The following is an 8693-nucleotide window of genomic DNA, read 5'->3' on the forward strand; positions in this document are numbered from 1 at the left end:
ATAAAAGCTTTAGGATCAGGTGGTGTGCACTGGCTCCTCCCCCCATGACCCTCCTCCAAGCCTCAGTTAGGATACTGTGCCCGGACGAGCGTGCATAATAAGGAAGGATATTGAATCCCGGGTAAGACTCATACCAGCCACACCAATCACACCGTACAACCTGTGATCTGAACCCAGTTAACAGTATGATAACAACGAAGGAGCCTCTGAAAAGATGGCTCACAACAAGAATAACCCGATTTTTGTAACGATAACTATGTACAAGTATTGCAGACAATCCGCACTTGGGATGGGCGCCCAGCATCCACTACGGACTACGAGAAATAGAATTATCGGTAAGTAAATTCTTATTTTCTCTAACGTCCTAAGTGGATGCTGGGGACTCCGTCAGGACCATGGGGATTATACCAAAGCTCCCAAACGGGGCGGGAGAGTGCGGATGACTCTGCAGCACCGAATGAGAGAACTCCAGGTCCTCCTCAGTCAGGGTGTGCCCCTGACCAAGTAGCAGCTCGGCAAAGTTGTAAAGCCGAGACCCCTCGGGCAGCCGCCCAAGATGAGCCCACTTCCTTGTGGAATGGGCTTTTACTGATTTTGGCTGTGGCAAGCCTGCCACAGAATGTGCAAGCTGAATTGTACTACAAATCCAGCGAGCAATCGTCTGCTTAGAAGCAGGAACACCCATCTTGTTGGGTGCATACAGGCTAAACAGCGAGTCAGATTTTCTGACTCCAGTCGTCCTGGAAACATATATTTTCAGGGCCCTGACAACGTCAAGTAACTTGGAGTCCTCCAAGTCCCTAGTAGCCGCAGGTACCACAATAGGTTGGTTCATGTGAAAAACAGAAAACACCTTAAGGAGAAATTGAGGACGAGTCCTCAATTCTGCCCTGTCAGAATGAAAAATTAAGTAAGGGCTTTTATATGATAAAGCCGCCCATTCTGACACACGCCTGGCTGAAGCCAGGGCTAATAGAATCTTCACCTTCCATGTGAAATATTTTAATTCCACAGTGGTGAGTGGATCAAACCAATGTGACTTTAGGAAACTCAAAACAACATTGAGATCCCAAGGTGCCACTGGGGGCACAAAAGGAGGCTGTATATGCAGTACCCCTTTTACAAACGTCTGAACTTCAGGCACTGAAGCCAGTTCTTTCTGGAAGAAATTTGACAGGGTCGAAATTTGAACCTTAATGGACCCTAATTTTAAGCCCATAGACAGTCCTGTTTTCAGGAAATGTAGGAAAACGACCCAGTTGGAATTCCTCTGTAGGGACCTTCTTGGCCTCACACCACGCAACATATTTTCGCCAAATGCGGTGAAAATGTTTTGCGGTTACATCCTTCCTGGCTTCGACCAGGGTAGGGATGACTTCATCTGGAATGCCCTTTCAGGATCTGGCGTTCAACTGCCATGCCGTCAAACGCAGCCGCGGTAAGTCTTGGAACAGACAAGGCCCCTGCTGGAGCAGGTCCTTTCTTAAAGGTAGAGGCCACGGTTCTTCCGTGAGCATCTCTTGAAGTTCCGGGTACCAAGTCCTTCTTGACCCATCCGGAACCACGAGTATCGTTCTTACTCATCTCCTTCTTATGATTCTCAGTACTTTTGGTATGAGATGCATAGGAGGGAACACATACCCTGACTGGTACACCCACAGTGTTACCAGAGCGTCCACCGCTATTGCCTGAGGGTCCCTTGACCTGGCGCAATATTTGTCTAGTTTTTTGTTCAGGCGGGACGCCATCATGTCCACCTTTGGTTTTTCCCAACGGTTTACAATCATGTGGAAGACTTCCCGCTGAAGTCCCCACTCTCCCGGGTGGAGGTTATGCCTGCTGAGGAAGTTTGCTTCCCAGTTTTCCACTCCCGGAATTAACACTGCTGAGAGTGTTATCACATGATTTTTCGCCCAGCGAAGAATCCTTGCAGTTTCTGCCATTTCCCTCCTGCTTCATGTGCCGCCCTGTCTGTTTACGTGGGCGACTGCCGTGATGTTGTCCCACTGGATCAATACCGGCTGACCTTGAAGCAGAGGTCTTGCTAAGCTTAGAGCCTTGTAAATTGCCCTTAGCTCCAGTATATTTATGTGGAGAGAAGTCTCCAGACTTGATCACACTCCCTGGAAATTTTTTTCCTTGTGTGACTGCTCCCCAGCCACTCAGGCTGGCATCCGTGGTTCCAGGACCCAGTCCTGAATGTCGAATCTGCGGCCCTTTCATAGATGAGCACTCTGCAGCCACCGCAGAAGAAAACACCCTTGTCCTTGGAGACAGGGTTATCCGCTGATGCATCTGAAGATGCGATCCGGACCATTTTCCCAGCAGATTCCACTGAAAGGTTCTTGCGTGAAATCTACCGAATGGGATCGCTTTGTAAGAAACCACCATTTTTCACAGGACCCTTGTGCAATGATGCACTGATACTTTTCCTGGTTTTAGGAGGTTCCTGACTAGCTCGGATAACTCCCTGGTCTTCTTCTCCGGGAGAAAACATCCTTTTCTGGACTGTGTCCAGAATCATTCCTAGGAACATTAGACGTGTCGTCGGAAAAAGCTGCGATTTTGGAATATTTAGAATCCACTCGTGCTGTCGTAGAACTACTTGAGATAGTGCTACTCCGACCGCCAACTGTTCTCTGGACCTTGCCCTTATCAGGAAAGCATCCATATTTCTTTTAGGAAGAATCATCATTTCGGCCATTACCATGGTAAAGACCCGGGGTGCCGTGGACAATCCAAACGGCAGCGTCTGAACTGATAGTGACAGTTCTGTACCACGAACCTGAGATACCCTTGGTGAGAAGGGCAAAATTTGGACATGTAGGTAAGCGTCCCTGATATCCAGTGACACCATATCGTCCTGGTTCGCTATCACTGCTCTGAGTGACTCCATCTTGATTTGAACCCTTGTATGTAATTGTTCAAATCTTTTAGATTTCACCGAGCCGTTTGGCTTCAGTACCACAATATAGTGTGGAATAATACCTCTTCCCTTGTTGTAGGAGGGGTACTTTGATTATCACCTGCTGGGAATACAGCCTGTGAATTTTTTTTTTTTTCCAATACTGCCTCCCTGTCGGAGGGAGACGTTGGTAAAGCAGACTTCAGGAACTTGTGAGGGGAAGACGTCTCGAATTTCCAATGTACACCTGGGATACTACGTGTAGGATCCAGGAGTCCCCTTGCGAGTGAGCCCACTGCGTGCTGAAACTCTTGAGATGACCCCCCACCGCACCTGAGTCCGCTTGTATGGCCCCAGCGTCATGCTGCGGACTTGGCAGAAGCTGTGGAGGACTTCTGTTCCTGGGAATGGGCTGCCTGCTGCAGTCTTCTTCCCTTTCCTCTAACCCTGGGCAGATATGACTGGCCTTTTGCCCGCCTGCCTTTATGGGTACGAAAGGACTGAGACTGAAAAGACTGTGTCCTTTTCTGCTGAGATGTGACTTGGGGTAACAAAAGTGGATTTTCCAGCTGTTGCCATGGCCACCAGGTCCGATGGACCGCCCCTTTATACGGCAATACTTCCATGTGCCGTCTGGAATCTGCATCACCTGACCACTGTCGTGTCTATAAACATCGTCTGGCAGATATGGACATCACATCTACTCTTGATGCCAGAATGCAAATATCCCTCTGCGCATCTCGCATATATAGAAATGCATCCTTAAAATGCTCTATAGTCAATAAAATATTGTTCCTGTCAAGGGTATCAATATTTTCAGTCAGGAAATCCGACCAAGCCCCCCCAGCGCTGCACATCCAGGCTGAGGCGATTGCTGGTCGTAGTATAACACCAGTATGTGTGTATATACTTTTTAGGATATTTTTCAGCTTCCTATCAGCTGGCTCTTTGAGGGCGGCCGTATCTGGAGACGGTAACGCCACTTGTTTTTATAAGCGTGTGAGCGCCTTATCCACCCTAAGGTGTGTTTCCCAACTCGCCCTCACTTCTGGCGGGAAAGGGTATACCTCCAATAATTTTCTATCGGAGGAAACCCACGTATCATCACACACTTTAATTTATCTGATTCAGGAAAAACTACAAGTAGATTATTCCCACCCTACATAATACCCTTATTTGTGGTACTTGTAGTATCAGAAATATGTAACACCTCCTTCATTGCCCTTAACATGTAACGTGTGGCCCTAAAGGAAAATACGTTTGTTTCTTCACCGTCGACACTGAAGTCAGTGTCCGTGTCGACCAACTGAGGTAAATGGGCGTTTTTACAAGCCCCTGACGGTGTCTGAGACGCCTGGACAGGTACTAATTTGTTTGCCGGCCGTCTCATGTCGTCAACCGACCTTGCATCGTGTTGACATTATCACGTAATTCCTAAATAAACCATCCATTCCGGTGTCGACTCCCTAGAGAGTGACATCACCAATACAGGCAATTTGCTCCGCCTCCTCACCAACATTGTCCTCCTACATGTCGACACACACGTACCGACACACAGCACACACACAGGGAATGCTCTGATAGAGGACAGGACCCCACTAGCCCTTTGGGGAGACAGAGGGAGAGTTTGCCAGCACACACCAAAAACGCTATAATTATACAGGGACAACCCCTTATACAAGTGTTTTCCCTTATAGCATTTTCACATATGTAATCATATCGCCAAATAAGTGCCCCCCCTCTCTGTTTTAACCCTGTTTCTGTAGTGCAGTGCAGGGGAGAGCCTGGGAGCCTTCCTCACAGCAGAGCTGAGCAGGAAAATGGCGCCGTGTGCTGAGGAGAATAGGCCCCGCCCCCTAAAACGGCGGGCTCTTCTCCCGGAGTTTGTGAGATCTGGCAGGGGTTAAATACATCCATATAGCCTCAAGGGCTATATGTGATGTATTTTAGCCATAAAAAAGGTATAATACATTGCTGCCCAGGGCGCCCCCCCCCAGCGCCCTGCACCCTCAGTGACCGCTGGTATGAAGTGTGCTGACAACAATGGCGCACAGCTGCAGTGCTGTGCGCTACCTTATGAAGACTGAAAGTCTTCTGCCGCCTGTTTCTGGACCTCTGGACCTCTTCAACTTCGGCATCTGCAAGGGGGGTCGGCGGCACGGCTCCGGGACGAACCCCAGGGTGAGACCTGTGTTCCGACTCCCTCTGGAGCTAATGGTGTCCAGTAGCCTAAGAAGCAAATCCATCCTGCACGCAGGTGAGTTTACTTCTCTCCCCTAAGTCCCTCGTAGCAGTGAGCCTGTTGCCAGCAGGACTCACTGAAAATAAAAAACCTAACTTAAACTTTTATTCTAAGCAGCTCAGGAGAGCCACCTAGATTGCACCCTTCTCGGCCGGGCACAAAAATCTAACTGAGGCTTGGAGGAGGGTCATGGGGGGAGGAGCCAGTGCACACCACCTGATCCTAAAGCTTTTATTATTGTGCCCTGTCTCCTGCGGAGCCGCTAAACCCCATGGTCCTGACGGAGTCCCCAGCATCCACTTAGGACGTTAGAGAAATTGTCTTGGGAATCTGCCACCTCTTGTCCGGCGATTCCCAAGCCTTTTCACAAAGAGTATTCATTTCATGAGAGGGGGGAAACTTCACCTCCAGGTTTTTTTCCCTTTGAACAAACAAATCCTGGTTTCCTGCACCGCATGTTCGTCAGAAATATGTAAAACATCTTTAATAGCCACAATCATGTACTGAATACTCTTAACTAACCGTGGGTGTAAAGCAGCCTCAGTGAAGTCGACATCGGAATCAGAATCCGTGTCGGTATCCTTATCTACCAACTGGGTAAACGACCGCTTTTGCGACCCTGATGGGGTCTGCACCTGAGACAAAGCATCCTCCATGGATTTCCTCTACACCTGTGTCTGAGACTCTGATTTATCTAATCTTTTAGACAATGAGGCCACATTTTAATTAAGTGTACTTAACATTGTAAGCAAATCAGGTCTCGGCTGTGCCGACAGAGCCAACTCCAGACCCGCATCTGCGCCCCCAGCAACCTCCTCCGGGGAGTAACACTCAGCTTCAGACATGCCGACACGTAGTACCAACACACACACACTGCCTCAGCTAGGGGACAGACCCACAAGGAAGCCTGGATAGAGAAACACAGAGGGAGTATGCCAGCTCACACCCCAGCGCCCATATATCCCACCAAACAATATATGTGTAAAGCGCTGCTTGTAACTACAATAATTATGCACCAAATAACTGTGCCCCCCTCCCCCCCCCCCCGATTTGCTCCCTGTTACTTGAAGTGGAGCATGGAGGTCCTGGGCCAGCGTCTCATGCAGCGGCTGTGGATGACAGAAAATGGCGCTGATGAGCTTTGCGGCTAAGCCCCGCCCCTTCCCGGCGCGCTTCAGCCCGCTTAAATTTAAAATGAAAATGCTGGCGGGGGTACGGAAAACGGTGCCCAGGCACCGAAAATGCCTTCTGCCAGCCTGCAAGACCCAGTAACATGCTGCCCAGGGCGCTCCCCCCCAGCGCCCTGCACCCTGTAAGTGCCGTTGGTGAAGTGTGTGGGAGCATGGAGCGCAGCGCTACCGCTGCACTGTATCTCGTTACTGAAGTCTTCTGCATTCTGCATACTCACCCGGCTTCTGTGAGGGGGGTGACGGCGCGGCTCCGGGAACAAGCAGCTAGGCGCAGAACCCTATGGAGCTAATGGTGTCCAGTAGCCTAAGAAGCAGAGCCTTTGAACTCACAGAAGTAGGTCTGCTTCTCTCCCCTCAGTCCCTCGATGCAGGGAGCCTGTAGCCAGCAGTGCTCCCTGAAAATAAAAAACCTAACAAAAGTCTTTTCTAGAGAAACTCAGGAGAGCTCCCCCAGTGAGTGTCCAGTCAATTCTGGGCACAAAGTCTAACTGAGGTCTGGAGGAAGGGCATAGAGGGAGGAGCCAGTTCACACTGTCAAAGTCGAAAAATATCATGATGCATGCCCCTTGTACTAACCCCTCATGCAGCTGCTCGTGCACTTGTTCCCCCGTGCGTGCACATCCCCGCAAGTTGCGTAGGATCGCTCCGGCGATCGTGCGCACGAGATGTGTATTTACGGCGGAGTTTGTGAGCGTGTAGCGTGCGACTCAATCGTAGCATATTTAACCCAAATAGTGCATTTTGTAGTTAATATTCCCTTAGACCATGTCAGCGAGTATGATTAGTTTAAACTGTTCCTGGACAGAGAGATTCCTCTTTGCATGATAGGAAGGGTCAGATAAAGGTTGAAAGGTGGTGTCTAGTATCCAGCTGTAGGGTATTTTAAGAGTAACATTCCGGTGTTAGTTAGGAAAGGATCGCTTGCTCCTGCGTATAGTTATGTACAGAAGTAGATTATGAACATTAACTGTATTTGCTGTAAATTACACATGCGGCGGGAATCCTGAGGATACCTCCCACCAGAGCAGTTGGGGAAAGACACAGCCCACCTGTTCAAATCCACCTATGACCTTTGCTGTAATGTAGAGACACATCCCTGTGTCCAATGAACAATGAGATACAGGTACCATTGTATTGTGAATGTATGTTGTGTATATAAAGACCACTGTTGCCTGGCCAGCCTCATGTCTCTGAAGGCTTTCTACCTGATAGCTGAGGACTGGATTCCAGGTCGCGCATGCGAAAGATTCCCCACGTATGTATATTCTCTGTAGCCATTGTTCGCCATTGTTCATGTTATTCTCTGTTATTATGTTAGATTTCTATGTTAGTTTGTAGTGTATGATTTGTACTGTTTTTCCCCTTTTACTCTGAATAATCCACGGCAGTGTTAGAGCTGCTGCGGTTATAACCAAACCCGGTGTTGTGTTTTCACTTTCCTGCAAAGGGCTCTCTTAGCGTCTCAATCGCTCAAACAGCATACACATTGTTAAGGTTTTTAAACGTTACATCATTACAGTACTTGGTTATTAAGGTTTAGAGTATAAGTATATTCTTACTGTGTTTTATTAAATAAGACTTTACTCACCGGTAATTCTATTTCTCGTAGTCCGTAGTGGATGCTGGCTACTCCGTAAGGACCATGGGGATTATACCAAAGCTCCTAAACGGGCGGGAGAGTGCAGATGACTCTGCAGCACCTCATGAGCAAACTCAAGGTCCTCCTCAGCCAGGGTATCAAACTTGTAGAATTTTGCAAACGTGTTTGACCCCGACCAGGTAGCAGCTCGGCAAAGTTGTAATGCCGAGACCCCTTGGGCAGCCGCCCAAGAAGAGCCCCCTTCCTCGTGGAATGGGCTTTTACTGATTTAGGATGCGGCAGTCCAGCCGCAGAATGTGCAAGTTGAATCGTGCTACAGATCCAGCGAGCAATAGTCTGCTTAGAAGCAGGAGCACCCAGCTTGTTGGGTGCATGCAGGATAACAGCGAGTCAGTATTTCTGACTCTAGCCATCCTGGAACATAGATTTTCAGGGCCCGGACTACATCCAGCAACTTGGAGGCCTCCAAGTCCCGAGTAGCCACAGGCACCACAATAGGTTGGTTCAAATGAAACGCTAATACCACCTTAGGGAGAAATTGGGGACGAATCCTCAATTCTGCCCTGTCCCTATGGAAGATCAGATAAGGGCTTTTACATGACAAAGCCGCCAATTCTGACACACGCCTAGCCGAAGCCAAGGCCAAATATATATGACCACTTTCAACGTGAGATACTTCAACTCCACGTTCTGAAGTGGCTCAAAACAATGTGATTTTAGGAAAACCAACACTACGTTGAGATCCCAAGGTGCCAC

Source organism: Pseudophryne corroboree, chromosome 11 (genome assembly GCF_028390025.1).
Source record: "Pseudophryne corroboree isolate aPseCor3 chromosome 11, aPseCor3.hap2, whole genome shotgun sequence".
Taxonomy (NCBI): domain Eukaryota; kingdom Metazoa; phylum Chordata; class Amphibia; order Anura; family Myobatrachidae; genus Pseudophryne; species Pseudophryne corroboree.